The sequence below is a fragment of the Phascolarctos cinereus genome, unplaced genomic scaffold, assembly GCF_003287225.1.
Source record: "Phascolarctos cinereus isolate Bilbo 61053 unplaced genomic scaffold, phaCin_HiC Scaffold_726;HRSCAF=1367, whole genome shotgun sequence".
In the NCBI taxonomy this organism is placed as follows: domain Eukaryota; kingdom Metazoa; phylum Chordata; class Mammalia; order Diprotodontia; family Phascolarctidae; genus Phascolarctos; species Phascolarctos cinereus.
In genome coordinates this window covers 418,717,731-418,730,988 of record NW_027556098.1, presented here as the reverse complement: position 1 = coordinate 418,730,988, position 13,258 = coordinate 418,717,731, and positions in this window count along the sequence as shown.

Sequence of the window (13,258 nt, the reverse complement as noted above, 5' to 3'; positions counted from 1 at the left end):
ATATGGTGAAACACCTGGATTCGACCTTGGTTTCTGTCAGACTGTTTTCAGTTTTCCCAAATCTTCATATAAGGAGAAGGAGGAGGAGAGGAGGAGGAGGAAGAGAGAAGAGCAAGAAGAAGAAGGAGCAGGAGATGAAGTAGAAGAAAAAGAAGAAGGAGGAGGAGGAGGAGGAGGAGGAGAAGAAGAAGAAGAAGAAGAAGACTGACAGTAATTGTAGCTTTTAAGGGATGCCAATCAACAGACTATTGCAATAAGTCAACTAAGAGGTGATGAGCACCTTGTTTCTCCTGCATTTTTATCAATTAAAAGCAGCCAACACAATCATGTAATGTTGGTCTAGTTAATAGGCCAATCACTGTTCTCAGATACTCAGAGAATTCTTCCCTCTCACTCATGGAACCTTCAATTTCACTAAAATCCTTCACAACCGTGGGTTGTATTTTTAAAATGCTTTCCAAAACCTAATGTCAACAAATTCTGAACATAAAACCAGATCTAGTGGAATTATGAAAGCAAAATCTTGCTCTCAGTCTATGCCTTTCAAGTGTGGGTTGGATTACATGACCACTGGGGACATAAATATGAAGGCACAGACATTCCCTACTCCACTTTCCAATGTGGGAGGCAACCACATAGGGAATGGTGGGCAGGGAGAGGCACTTTGATTGGGAAAATAACTGGGATGGTGAATGGAACCACAGGGGATAGGTTGACACAATCCACCCAGGAAGAATGGCAGCTTTGGTTCCTGCTGTCAGAACTGCAGAAAGGAGGCAGTGTTAGGAGCTGAGAAGCCAGGGCAGTGGGCAAGACAGGCTGTAGGAGAGATTTCCTGAGCGGTGGGAAGAAATGGAAGCTTAGTGGCTGAAACTGGTGCAGGAGAGGCTTCCGCCTGTCAGGACTGCAGGGCCCCAAGGAAACAAGGGGGTAGAACAGATGTCTTCTACTCCTGGTCTCCAAATCTGGATCCTCTCCCCAAACTCCTTTCTCAACATCCTCCCATGTAACTTTAATCCCTACAGAGTGACTGAAATTATTCCCTCTGAGGTTAACAGCGATCTCTCTTTTTAAAATGTTATCTAATTTTGATTTTTAAAAAAATTTTGTATCACATTGGTTTCTAAATATATCCCTCCTTTTTTCCTTATCCAGACAAGAGTAAATGAAAAGAGGAGCAGTTTAGCAAATCTCACTATAGGTGGCTAAGTAGACCAAGGGAGTGGGTTTCGCACCCTTAGTCAGGAAAACCTGATTTCAAATCTAGCCTCAGATCCTTAGTTGTGAGACTCTGGCAAATCATTTACAATTTGTGTCAGCCTCAGTTTGCTCATCTATAAAATGGAGATCATCCTAGTACCTAACTCCTAAGGTTGTGGTCAGGATTAAATGAGACCCAGCGCCCCTGTGTATGTGTTCATTAGAAAAATCCAGCCCACTCTCCTGTGAGCAATAGGTGCCTTCGGGTGGGAAGTCCCAACAGGGCTTCCTCCATATTTGGAAGCTATTCTGTAAATAGGAAAGTTTCCCAGTCTCTCAACAACTTTATATAGATGAGCTTTCCATGCTCATATTCGTAGTCAATAAATATTTATCAAACACCTGCTATGTGGTAGATACTGTGCTAAGTGCTTGGGTACAAATACCAAAGGGGGGAAAAAAAGATAGCTTCTGCCCTCCAGGAGCTTAGAACATGGACCAGCTAACTGTGGGGTTCTTGAAGCCCAAAGTCTCTCAACAGAACACGATCTCCTTGTTGAAGTTCTTGACTAACAATGTCCTAGGGCATCATGTCATTTTTTTCAAACCACTTTTCTGAATTAAGGTCATGGATGGTTGGTAAGTCAGTCAGTCAACAGCCAATAAGCATGTAATAAGTACTTACTATGTAAAAGGTGGGGTAGCAAGGTTGCACAGTGGATAGAATGCTGGGCCTAGCACCAAGAAGACCTGAGTTCGAATATGGTCTCTGACACTTACTAGCTGTGTGACTGACCTTGGGCAAGTCACTTAACCCTGTTTGCCTCAGTTTCCTTATCTATAAAAGTGAGCTGGAGAACAAAGTGGCAAACCATGACTATCTTTGTCAAGAAAACTCCAAATGGGGTCACGAAGAGTTGGACACAACTGAAAACAACGAAGCAACGAATGCAACAGGGCTATTCTAGGCACCTGAGAGACAAATAGAAACAAAAAGACCTGCTCTGCCTTGCATTATGATGGAGGGAAGCATGAAGAAGGAAGCTGAAAAGGAAGGAGGAACAGAAGCACCCACTCACCGGCAGGGTTGTTATTCAGTTATTTTTCAGCTGTGTCTGATTCTTTGTAACCCCATTTGGGGTTTTCTTGGCAAAGATATGCCAGCGGTCTGCCATTTCCTTCTCCAGGTCATTTTGCAGATGAGGAAACTGAGGCAAACAGGGTGAAGTGACTTGCCTAGGGTCACACAGCTAGTAAGTGTCTAAGGCCAAATTTGAATTTAGGTCTTCCTGACTCCAGGCCTGGCACTCTGTGTGCCACCTAGCTGCCCCCTGCTTATCTAGACCCTTCCCCAAAATAAGAGTTTCAAGTAATGGTCACTGGGGATGTAAATATAGAAGCACAGACAGTTCCTGTTCTTTATTTTCCGTCCAGGGAGGCGACCACACAGGGAGAGGCACTTTGAGAAAGTACCTGGGTAGAGATCAACACAATCTGTCCAGGAATGATGTCAGAGTTAAGCTTTTCTTTCAACTGACAAATGGACCAAATGTAAATCATTCCATTGCCTCTTTGATCTGACTGTACTATTGTGGTGTAGGGTGTGTGAACCCTGAAATGTAAGGGCACGAGGGGGTCTGCCTGGAAGGAATTTAGCCACTCAAGCCTTCTTTCGAAGGATAGAGATATATGAGAACACCAGCATGGAGAGCAAGATTTCTAGTGAATCTTCAAATTTGATGAGGATGGGGCTGATACTTATATATGAAAAAGACCGTGAGAAGATCTGGATGAGATTAAAGAGTGGTAAATAGCCTCAAAGGATTGGGGTGGGTGGGTGGGGAACAACAGAGAAAGGGTCTGGATGGGATTAAGGAATGGCAAGTAGCCTGGGGTGGGCCAGATGCAAGACAGTGAGTTTTCTCACACATTTTCACAACCTAGTCCCTGGCATTTAGTCTGAGGCATCTAGCCCATCCCAGTCTACCTAGACACTCAATAATCCTTTTAACTGACCTTTCACTGTAGCTCTCTGACTACTCAACTCCTTTCTTGTCTATACCTGGACCACCCCAGGCTACTTGCCACTCCTTAATTCCATCCAGATCTTCTCACAGTCTTTTTTGTATATAAGTATCAGTTCTATCCTCATCAAATTCACAGGTTTACTAGGAATCTTGCCCATCATACTGGTGTTATAATAAAACCTCAGTACTCTGACTGAAAGAAGGCTTGAGTGGTTGACTTCTTTTGAGGCAGACTCCCTGTACCCTTGTATTTTGGGGTTCCCAGCACCCCAAACTACATCAGAAACTGAAGGATTCCCATCAATTGGGGGTATAGCTAAATAAGTTATCATATGTAATGTGACAGAATACTATTGTGCTATAAGAAATGATGAAGGGGTGGTTTCACAAAAATCTGGGAAGATTTACATGAAATGATGCAAAGTGAATTGAACAATTTACACAGTGATAACAATAAAGGCAAATAACTGAAAGAATTCGATATTCTGATCAGTGAAATCACCAACCATGATTCCAGATGCCTAATGATAAAACAAGCTACTCACCTCCTGACTGAGAGGTGAAGGACTCAGAGCGTAAAATAAGAAACATTTTTTTTGGACATGGCCATAACTATACATATTTGTAAAAGGTGTTTTGTTTTTCTTTCATTCTCAATTAGAGGAAAGAAAACAGATTCTTGCTGATTGAAAAAAAATATTTTTTTTAAATACAGAAAAGTATTAAAGTTTAAGAGGCCTAACGGCACTTAATATTGTCTGAATATGCACCATGGTTTGGTAACATTTTTCTTCATGCGCATCAGACACAAGTTTCTCACTTCTTGGTGATCTGTAGCTATTTGGGGCCTGTAAAACACCAGCTCTCTGGTACTTTCTTAGATCAGCTCTCCAAAGTTGGCACATTTGATCTGAGTAGCGTGAGCTCCTTCCTGCTTCCAAGCGTGGAACCAGCCTCAGTCTGATCCAGCACTCCCTCACCCTTCTCCACCCTTTCCCATTGTCTCAGTAGGAAGGTGCCTTCTGCTGAAAGGAGTATAAGATATTGAAAAGCACTACCTCGCTTTTTTGGCTTGTCCTACATCATCAGCCATCTGTTTCCCTTCCTACTTATCTGGAGACCATTGTGTAAGGAACATGAGTTCAGTGGAACAATGTTTACTCATGCATTTGGCATGCTATCTGATGGAGACTGCAAGCTCGCAGCCATTCTTCTACCTCCTTGTAGTCCAGTTCCTTGGGTATCACAGATTTCTCTCCCTCTTTCTCCTGGCATCACATAACTGCAGTGTTTCCTGACATTCTGGACAAAACATTTACATCCACATTAGTGGATTACTAAGCTTGTAGTGCATACTAAAAGCATAATTGGCCAGTATTAAGACCCATCTCTGGCAAATGCATCCAACCTGCCCCTGCTCACAATATGTCAACACACGGATATGAGTTCACACTTGGAACTTTGCACCATATCCATAGTGTCCTGAACTTCTCAGTGGAAGTCCACTTTAAAGCCAAAAATTAAAGCTTGTAGACGAGGCAACAGGATTCACCATCAGTCAATCCTCTGATGGGGAGTGCGGTTGGCCTCTCATGACCATCAACAGCTTCCAACCCTTTCCTTCATGTGATAAACAGGAAGTTTGCTTGGTTCTGAATAAGCAATACTGATAAGGGGTAGGCTATTGATAAGGCTTTTCCCCATTTGCCTACTATCACCAAAAGACTTTGCAGGATTTGAGACAATTTTGTTTTTCTTTGCCTTTTTTGTTTTGGGTCTCTTCAATCACATGTACGTGAATGAAATCCTTCAATGGTTTAGCAATAGTAGTATAGTTCTTTTTTAAACATAATATTTTTCCCAATTATATATAAAGGCAATTTTTAATTTTCATTTTTTTAAATTTTGAGTTCCAAATTTTCTCCCTCCCTCCTTCATCTCTCCCTCCCTGAGATGGTAAGCAATTTTATATAGGTTATATATGAGCAATCATGTAAGAAATATTTCCATATTAGTCATGTTGTGAAAGAAGAAACAGACAAAAAGGAAAAAACACATGAAAAAAGTAAAAAATAGTATGCTTTGATCTGTATTCAGACTCTACCAATTCTTTCTCTGGATGTGGACAGAGTTCTTTGGAATTGTCTTGGATCATTGTATTGCTGAGAATAGCTAAATTATTCATAGTAGATCATCCTACAATATTGTTATCAATGTGTAAATGTTCTCCTGGTTCTACTTACTTCACTTTGTATCAGTTCATGTAAGTTTTTCCATGTTTTTCTGAAATCTGCCTGAAGAGCAGTAGTTCTTTTAAAAAACAAAAACAAAAACTTACAATGGCCACCAAACCTGAGGAAAGTTATTAAACCAATAAAGTTTTGCGGGCATGGCCACAGAAGAAGTGCTTCTACCTTCTCTGGGTAATGCTCGTGCCTTGTTGGGATACGATGTGGCCTCCATGCTTATTGTAAGATCTCCAAAATTGACACTTGTTAATGATGGCTTCAGAGCAACTTCCTCCGGCTGCTCGAACATTTCCATTAGTCTCGCCACATGCTCCTCCAATGCCTTCTCCCAGACAGTGATGTCATCAGGTAGTTTATATCCCCAACTACTTTCTCCATCAGCCCTTGGAAAGTGGCTACTGCTCTTAAGATGTTTTTGGCATGCACTCAAACTGATAAAATCCCAATGTACACAGAAAGCATTTTTTTCCTTGTCTTCTCAGTCATAGTAATCTGGTGGTATCAACTATGCCCATCCAAGGCTGAAAACCACTGGCTTCCTAGCAAATGACCCAAGGCATCTTTTACCCATGGCATACTGTACCTATGCAGTGGATAAAGTGCTGGGCCTGGAGTCAGTAAGACCTGAGTCCAAATCTAGCCCCAGACACTTACTTAGCTGTATGACCCTAGGCAAGCCTCAGTTTCTTAATCTATAAAATGAGAATAATAAGAGCACCTACCTCCCAAAGCTATCATGTAGAATCAACTGAGATAAATATAAAGCACTTAGCAAGTACCCAGCACATATTAGGCACTATACAAATATTAGTTAGTTAGTAAATGGTAGTAATGGTAGTGGTGCTATGTTTAAAGATCATTAATCTACTCATATTCCATTATTCTTAGGCACTATCAAAATGGGCAAGACATAAGGACTGCTGCTTTCTGTGATGATGCAAGTAACTAGCACTTCTTTGAGATGATTTCTGAGGTTTTGTTATGATACGCAGAGGAAGCCTGCTAGGTCTTTCTAAGAATGGTCGGCAATCAATGAGGTGGAGTCTATAGGTTGCACGTTGAGCACATCTCTCCTTCCACTCATTCACTGAGAACACTTATGTCCTCCTTCTGAGTTTCAGCCTCAACCTCTCCTTCTACTCTTGTGGGACTGGGGAGTCCCCAAACATAATCAGGTTGGGATCCAGCTCAGATGTGACTCCTATGTTCATGTGTATTTCTTGATTCTCTCCTCTTGTAAGCCTCTGCATATTCTGAACAGATGGTCCAAGTGTGCACATAATGAATTCCACCTTATTGTTTCCAGCATCTTGCTAGAATTTTGAAAAGACCAGAATTAGTTCCCATCAGTGTTGACATTCTAATGAAGGTTGGAGGGTTTGGACATAAAAGAGCAATAGCGTCCTCTTTCATGATGATGCTGGCAACTGCCTTGATGCATCTTATGCTCATCTTGAAATATCTTAGGTATAGAAAATCCCTATCCCTCAAACCACTCTCCATTCCCATCTTATCAGTTGAGGCATTTAAAAATTCCATCTTAGCAGTCTAGGGATTTTTTGATTTGTGGAGCTATTCATTCATTTGATTTATGATTTTCCAGAAGAAGGGTGGGTTTGTGAGGAAAGATGAGTTCAATCTGGAACATGTTGAGATGGAGATGTCTCTGGGATATCTAATTGGATATGTACAGCTGGGGAACTTAAGTTCAAGAGAGAAATCAGGGATGGATGTATAGCTATGGGTCATCTGCATAGAGATGATAATCAAACCCTCTGGAACTGATGAAGTCACTAATAGCTGTCAGTAGTAGTAGTAGTAACAATGACAGTAGTAGTAGTAGTGGGGGGTTGTAGTGGTGCTATAGTAAGTAGTAGTAGTAGTAGTAGTAGTGGTAGTAGTAGTAGCAGTAGTAGTAGTAGTGGTGGTGGTGGTGCTGGTGGTGCTGGTGGTGCTGGAGGTGGTTATAGCGGTAAAAAGTGAAGAGGCCCCAGAACAGTACCTTGGGGAATCATTCATGTGTAGGGGGTATGATATGATGAAGCCAGCAAAGTCAATGAAAAACAAGCAGTCACAAAAGTAGAAGCAGGAGAGAAAATTGTCTCAGAAGCCCTACCTGAAAAAAGTATCCAGCAGAGAGTGGTTAAAAGGATCAAATGCACTGGAGGTCAAGAAGGATACAGACTGAAAAAAAAAATACCATCAGATTTTGTAATGAAGAGAGGTTGGTAACCTTGGAGAGAACAGTTTTTGCTGAATGTTGAGGTTGGAAGCCAGATTGCAAAGTGTTGGAAGTTTGACTCTTAAGTGTAACACTTAGCACAATGCCCAGCAGATAGTTAATTGCTTAATAAGTGTGCCTTGTTTGTTGGATTCCAGGCCAGCTAAGTGGCAGTGTAGAGTGCCGGACTTGGAATCAGTTGTTGTTCATTTATTTCAATCTTGTTGGACTGTTGGTAATCCCATTTGCTTTTTTCTTGGCAAAGATATTGGAGTGGTTTGCCATTTCCTTCTCCAGCTCATTTTGCAGATGAGGAAACTGAGGCAAATGAGGTTAAGTGACTTGCCCAGTGTCCTACAGCTAGTAAGTGTCTGAGTCAGGAGTCAGGAAGACCTGAGTTCAAATCCAGCCTCAGAAACTTCTTAGCTATATGACTGCCTCTAGGCAAGTCACTTAACCTTTTGATTTGTTTCCCTATCTGTAAAATGGGGATAATAACAGCATCTGCCTCTTAGGGTTGTTGTGAGAACATAATAAAATGAGATATGTATAAAATGCTTCGCAAACCTTAAAGCACTATACAAATCCTAACTATTATAATTTCGAAGAGATTCACTTCAGGGGATAGAAATGGGATGATAACTTGAGGGAATGGTATAGACTTGTCAAGACTTTTTAAAGGTGAAGAAACTTGGTTGTGTTTGAAGGCAGTAGGAGGGAACCAGTAGAGGGTGGCTAGATTGAAGAGTCAAGAAGTAGAGGGCATGATATTCTGAGGCGGTTTTGGGATACAGTCAGCATTGAAGGTGAAGCTTGGCAAAGGCGAATGGAGTGTTAGATATAATAAACCAACTTAGATGTGCATTGAACAGACTCATAATCAATGAAGTTGGAAGAGTCAAAAGGAACCTCCATTGCTGTATAGCCCAACTCATACATGAAAATCATTGGTTGAGAGCAATGATTTGGTTTTGCAATTTGAGAATTCTTTTATGTTCACAAATTCATGCCACTGGGTTTTGAAAAATATTGTGAGCAGAAGCATACTATTCACCTCCAAAGAAAGAACTGGTATTGTTTGAAGACAGACTAAATTATGCTATTTTTCACTTTCTTTCACTTTTTTTCCTTTTATTTATATCTTCTTGTACAAAATGACTAACATGGAAATGTTTTACATAATTGCATATGAATAATCTATGTCTGATTGCTTATCATCTCAGGGAAAGGGGAGAGGAGGAAGGGATAGAACTTGGAACTCAAAACTTTAAATAAAAATGTTTTAGGAGAGGATTCTGGGAAGATGGCGGAGTAGGTCAGAAAATTTCAAGCCCTCAGGATTTTCCTCCACAAAACAGATAAAATAGTGCCTCTGGGTGAACATAGAGCAGTGAAAAAAAATAAGAGTAGGGGCCGAAGAGGGATCCTCCTGGCAGAATTGGAGAAGATCTGAAGAAAATTTCTGGACAAGATTTCCTCCTGGTGAAGAGTAAACATCTTCAGGCTAGGGTCTGCTTCAACGACTAGGGGCAAGCCCTGGGGTTAGCTGGTTTAGGAGGCTGCCTTGGCCCCAGCCACAGGAACTTTTACCCCCCCATCTCCCCACTCCCCACCCCTGACAGTGAGGGGAGTTGGCCACCCAACCTGGAGAAGATCGAGGGAACCTCTTCTGACAAGGAACACCAGACCCAGCTGTGCTGCAGAGAACAGCCCGGGCGAGAAGGAAGCAGCAAATGCCTGGAAGCAGTGAGGTAGGGATGCCTCTGCTGTGGGCACTTCCAGGAGGCTGGAGGTCTTTCGTTTGAGTTCAAGGCCAGAAGGGTGAACTGAAGAGGATTAGAGTCACCATCCCCCATACCCCAGGAATAGAAGTGATTATAAAAACTAAACTATTACAAAATAACTCACAGGCAAAGGAGAAAGAATTCAACCATAGAGAGCTACTATGGGAACAGAGAAGATGGAGGCATGTCTACAGAGGAGGATACTGAAGCAAAGAAACCCTCTTCTACCCCAAAGAGTAATGTCAGATGGTCACTTGCCCAAGAAGAACTGATTGAAGAACTTAAAAAAGACTTTAAAAATCAAATGAGAGAGACTGAGGAAAAACTAAGAAGAAAAATAAGAATCATACAAGAAAAGCAAGATTATTAAAAGAAAATCAACCAATTAGAAAAGGAGATCCAGAATCTTAAGGAAGAAAATGACACCTTGGAAATTAGAATTGGGAAAGGGGAAGCCAGCAAAGTTATAAAAGATGAAGAAAGAAAAAATATATAAAGAAAGAAAAAAAATAGAAGAGAATGTGAAACATCTCATAAGAAAAACAACAGATCTAGAGAACAGATCCAAAAAGAGAAAACATAAGAATAATTATACTGCCTGAAGGTTCTGATCAAAAAAAAGAATTTTGATACAATAATACAGGAAATAATTAAAGCAAATTGTCCTAAAGCATTAGAAAAAGAGGGGAAAGTAGAAATAGAAAAAAAAATCCACCAATCACCACCTGAAAGAGATCCTATGAGGAAAACTCACAGGAATATTGTAGTCAAATTTTGAAACCCCCAGATCAAGGACAAAATATTACTAGCAAAAAGAAAAAAAAAACAATTTATATGCCACAATTAGAATCACACAAGACCTAGCAGTGGTGACACTAAAAGATCACAGGTCTTGGAGCTCTGTATATTGAAGAGCAAAAGAACTGGGCTTCTGGCCGAAAATATCATACCCAGCAAAGCTAAGCATAATTCTGAATGAAAAAAAAAATTGACATTTGGTCAATTGTCAGACTTTCAGGTTTTTGTTAAAAAACAAACAAAAAAAACCCTGAATTCAATAGAAGATTTAACATACAATAGCCAAGAGAAATATAAGGTACATACCAATGACTAAATAAGCATAGAATGTTTACCTTTTACGTATGAAAAATGTAAAACTTATGTCTGAGATTGTTACCAGTAATTGGGTAACTTATAAGGAAGACTGGGGTAGACCTGAGTATGATATGACTTTAAAAAGTAAAACCATTCAAGTACAGCTAAAAGACTAATTACCTTTTACAAATGAGGTGTGAAAGGAAGAACCAATATAGAGGAATTAGATGGGGGAGGGGAGCTGTTAGTTCTAGAAACCTACTCTTTGGGAATGGGTTTGAGGAAAAAAATATATACATTTAAAAGAGTATAAAAGTTTTCTAAATTAAGAAGTAAAACCTCTAAGGGAATAAGGAAGGGGGAGAGGATAAAGGAGGGATCTTTAGAGGGAAGGGTGTGGGAATAAGTTAAAAGGGGGATATAGCAAGGGGTTTAGATTTAGGGGAATGAGAGGATAAGGGAGGAATTGCTGGAGTGGGGGTAGGTTAATAGGAGGGTAAGGTAGCAGGCAGAAGTAAAGTAGAGGAGTTAGGAGAGATAGGAAAAATAAAGAGATATGTACAAACATAAAAACAAAGATTAGGAGTAGAATCTCTTAGGGAAAAAACATATGTATATATGTGTATATATGTATAAGTATGTATATATCAATACCTATATATAAATATCTCCAATGCTCAACTGTAGCCTTGGGGTGGTGGGTAGGGGGGAGGGAGGGGGAAAAAAGAACAAAGTAAAACGTATACAGCAGAAAACAAAAGAAAACCTACAAAGAAGCAAAGAAAAGATGGACAGCTTTCAACATAATGAACAGTATTTAATATATAGGATTTCTTGAAATGAAAAGTTATCATTACATAATTGAATCCCCTCCTATGTTTTGCTATGCACATGACTTTTTTTCTCATTTTATATTTGTTTACAATGTTTCTTTTTCTTTTCTTATTATGTATTTAAGTTTTAGCATTTGTCTAAAAAAAAGTTTAAAAAATTTTAATATTCTAGATGTTTAAAACCCATGGTCAGAAAGGGATTTTAGTGAAATTAGGGGTTCCAAGAGAGGTAGAGGCAACACTGGGGTTGTCAGATCCTCTGAGATAACTGGTTGGTTCATTTAACTAATGCGGTGTAAGAGGATGTCTGTCTGGCCTTAACTAACACAGATGATGGAGTAACAGGCCTTTCTTATGTGATGCCTTTGGAAAGCTTCATTACCTCTCACCTGGATTATTCCAAGAGCCTTCTAACTCTCCAGTCTCTCCCCTCTCCAAACCGTCCTCCTCACAACTCCCATAGGAATTTTCCTAAGGACAAATCGGAACTTGTTGCCTCCCAGTGCAAACGCCAATGGCTTCCTGTTACCCCAAGATCAAATGGAAACTCTTCATTAGGAGCTGGGGGTGTTTGGGGCTGTTATTGCTCTCTGGGCCTGGTCAGTTCTCCTGCCTCCATTCATTTGGACTTAATAAGGAAGGTGCTCCCTTTTGCTGCCATCTCTCAGAATTCCCAGTTTCCTTCCAGACTCACCCCATTTCAGCTTCTATATAACGCCTTACTTGATGCTTTCCTTGCTCTCCTCATATTTTTAAAAAATGTTTTATTGTTGCATTTTGTTTTTATATGAGCCATTTGACAAAGACACCGGCCCTCTCTGCAAATTCAATTCTAGGCAGCTAGGCGGCACAGTGGATAGAGTGCCCAGCATGGAGTCAGGAAGACTCATCTTCCTGAGTTCAACTCTGGCCTCAGATACTTACTAGCTGTGTGACCCAGAGTAAGTCACTTAACCCTGTCTGCCTCAGTCTCCTCATCCACAAAATGAGCTGGGGAAGGAAATGGCAAACCACTTTAGTATATCTGTCAAGAAAACCTCAAAATGGGGTCATGAAGAGTCAGACACGACTGAAATAATTAAACAAAGTGGCCACTGATAGAGTGTTGAACGTGGAGTCAGCAAGTTGTGAGTTCAAATATGACTTCAGACACTTACTAGCTGAATGACCCTGGCAAGCTACTTAGCCTCTGTTTGCCTCAGTTTCCCCAACTATAAAATAGGAATAATAATAATAGTACTTCCTTCCCAGTGTTCTTGTGAGGAATAAATAAGATTTCTGTAAAGCTCTTAGCAGAGTGCCTGGCGTGTACTAGGCATTTAAATGTGTGTTTCTCTCATGTGATAAAAACAATTTAGCAAAAACCTCCAGTACTATAACCCTGTTCATAATGTCAACTACACTGTCTTGGTAACTCCCCTACAACCCTTCCGGAAGGAAAGAGATACTTTTCACTGTTTCTTGTGGGAACTTCACTGATTTCTCAGTTACTCAGACTTCTCTCATTGCTGTTAGCAATCTGCCAGCTTACACTGTGATCATTACTGTATAAGGTTTTAGAATTTCTGCTTACTTTGCTCTGCATCAATTCAAATAGAATTCAGGGAACAGACTGAAGAAACAAGCAAGAATAAACAGGCAAAACCAGGAGTTAGCTGTTTGCTAAACTCAAGAATATAAATGCCTGGGGGGAGGACTCCCTTTTTGGACAATACTGCCAAGAAATTGAAAAATAATGTAATGTAAATTAGACTTAGACTCACATCGTATATCTTATGTCGCAATAAACTGAAGATGGATTTCTGTGCTGACTACCAGTCATTTATCATGAAAATAAAACTCTGATGAG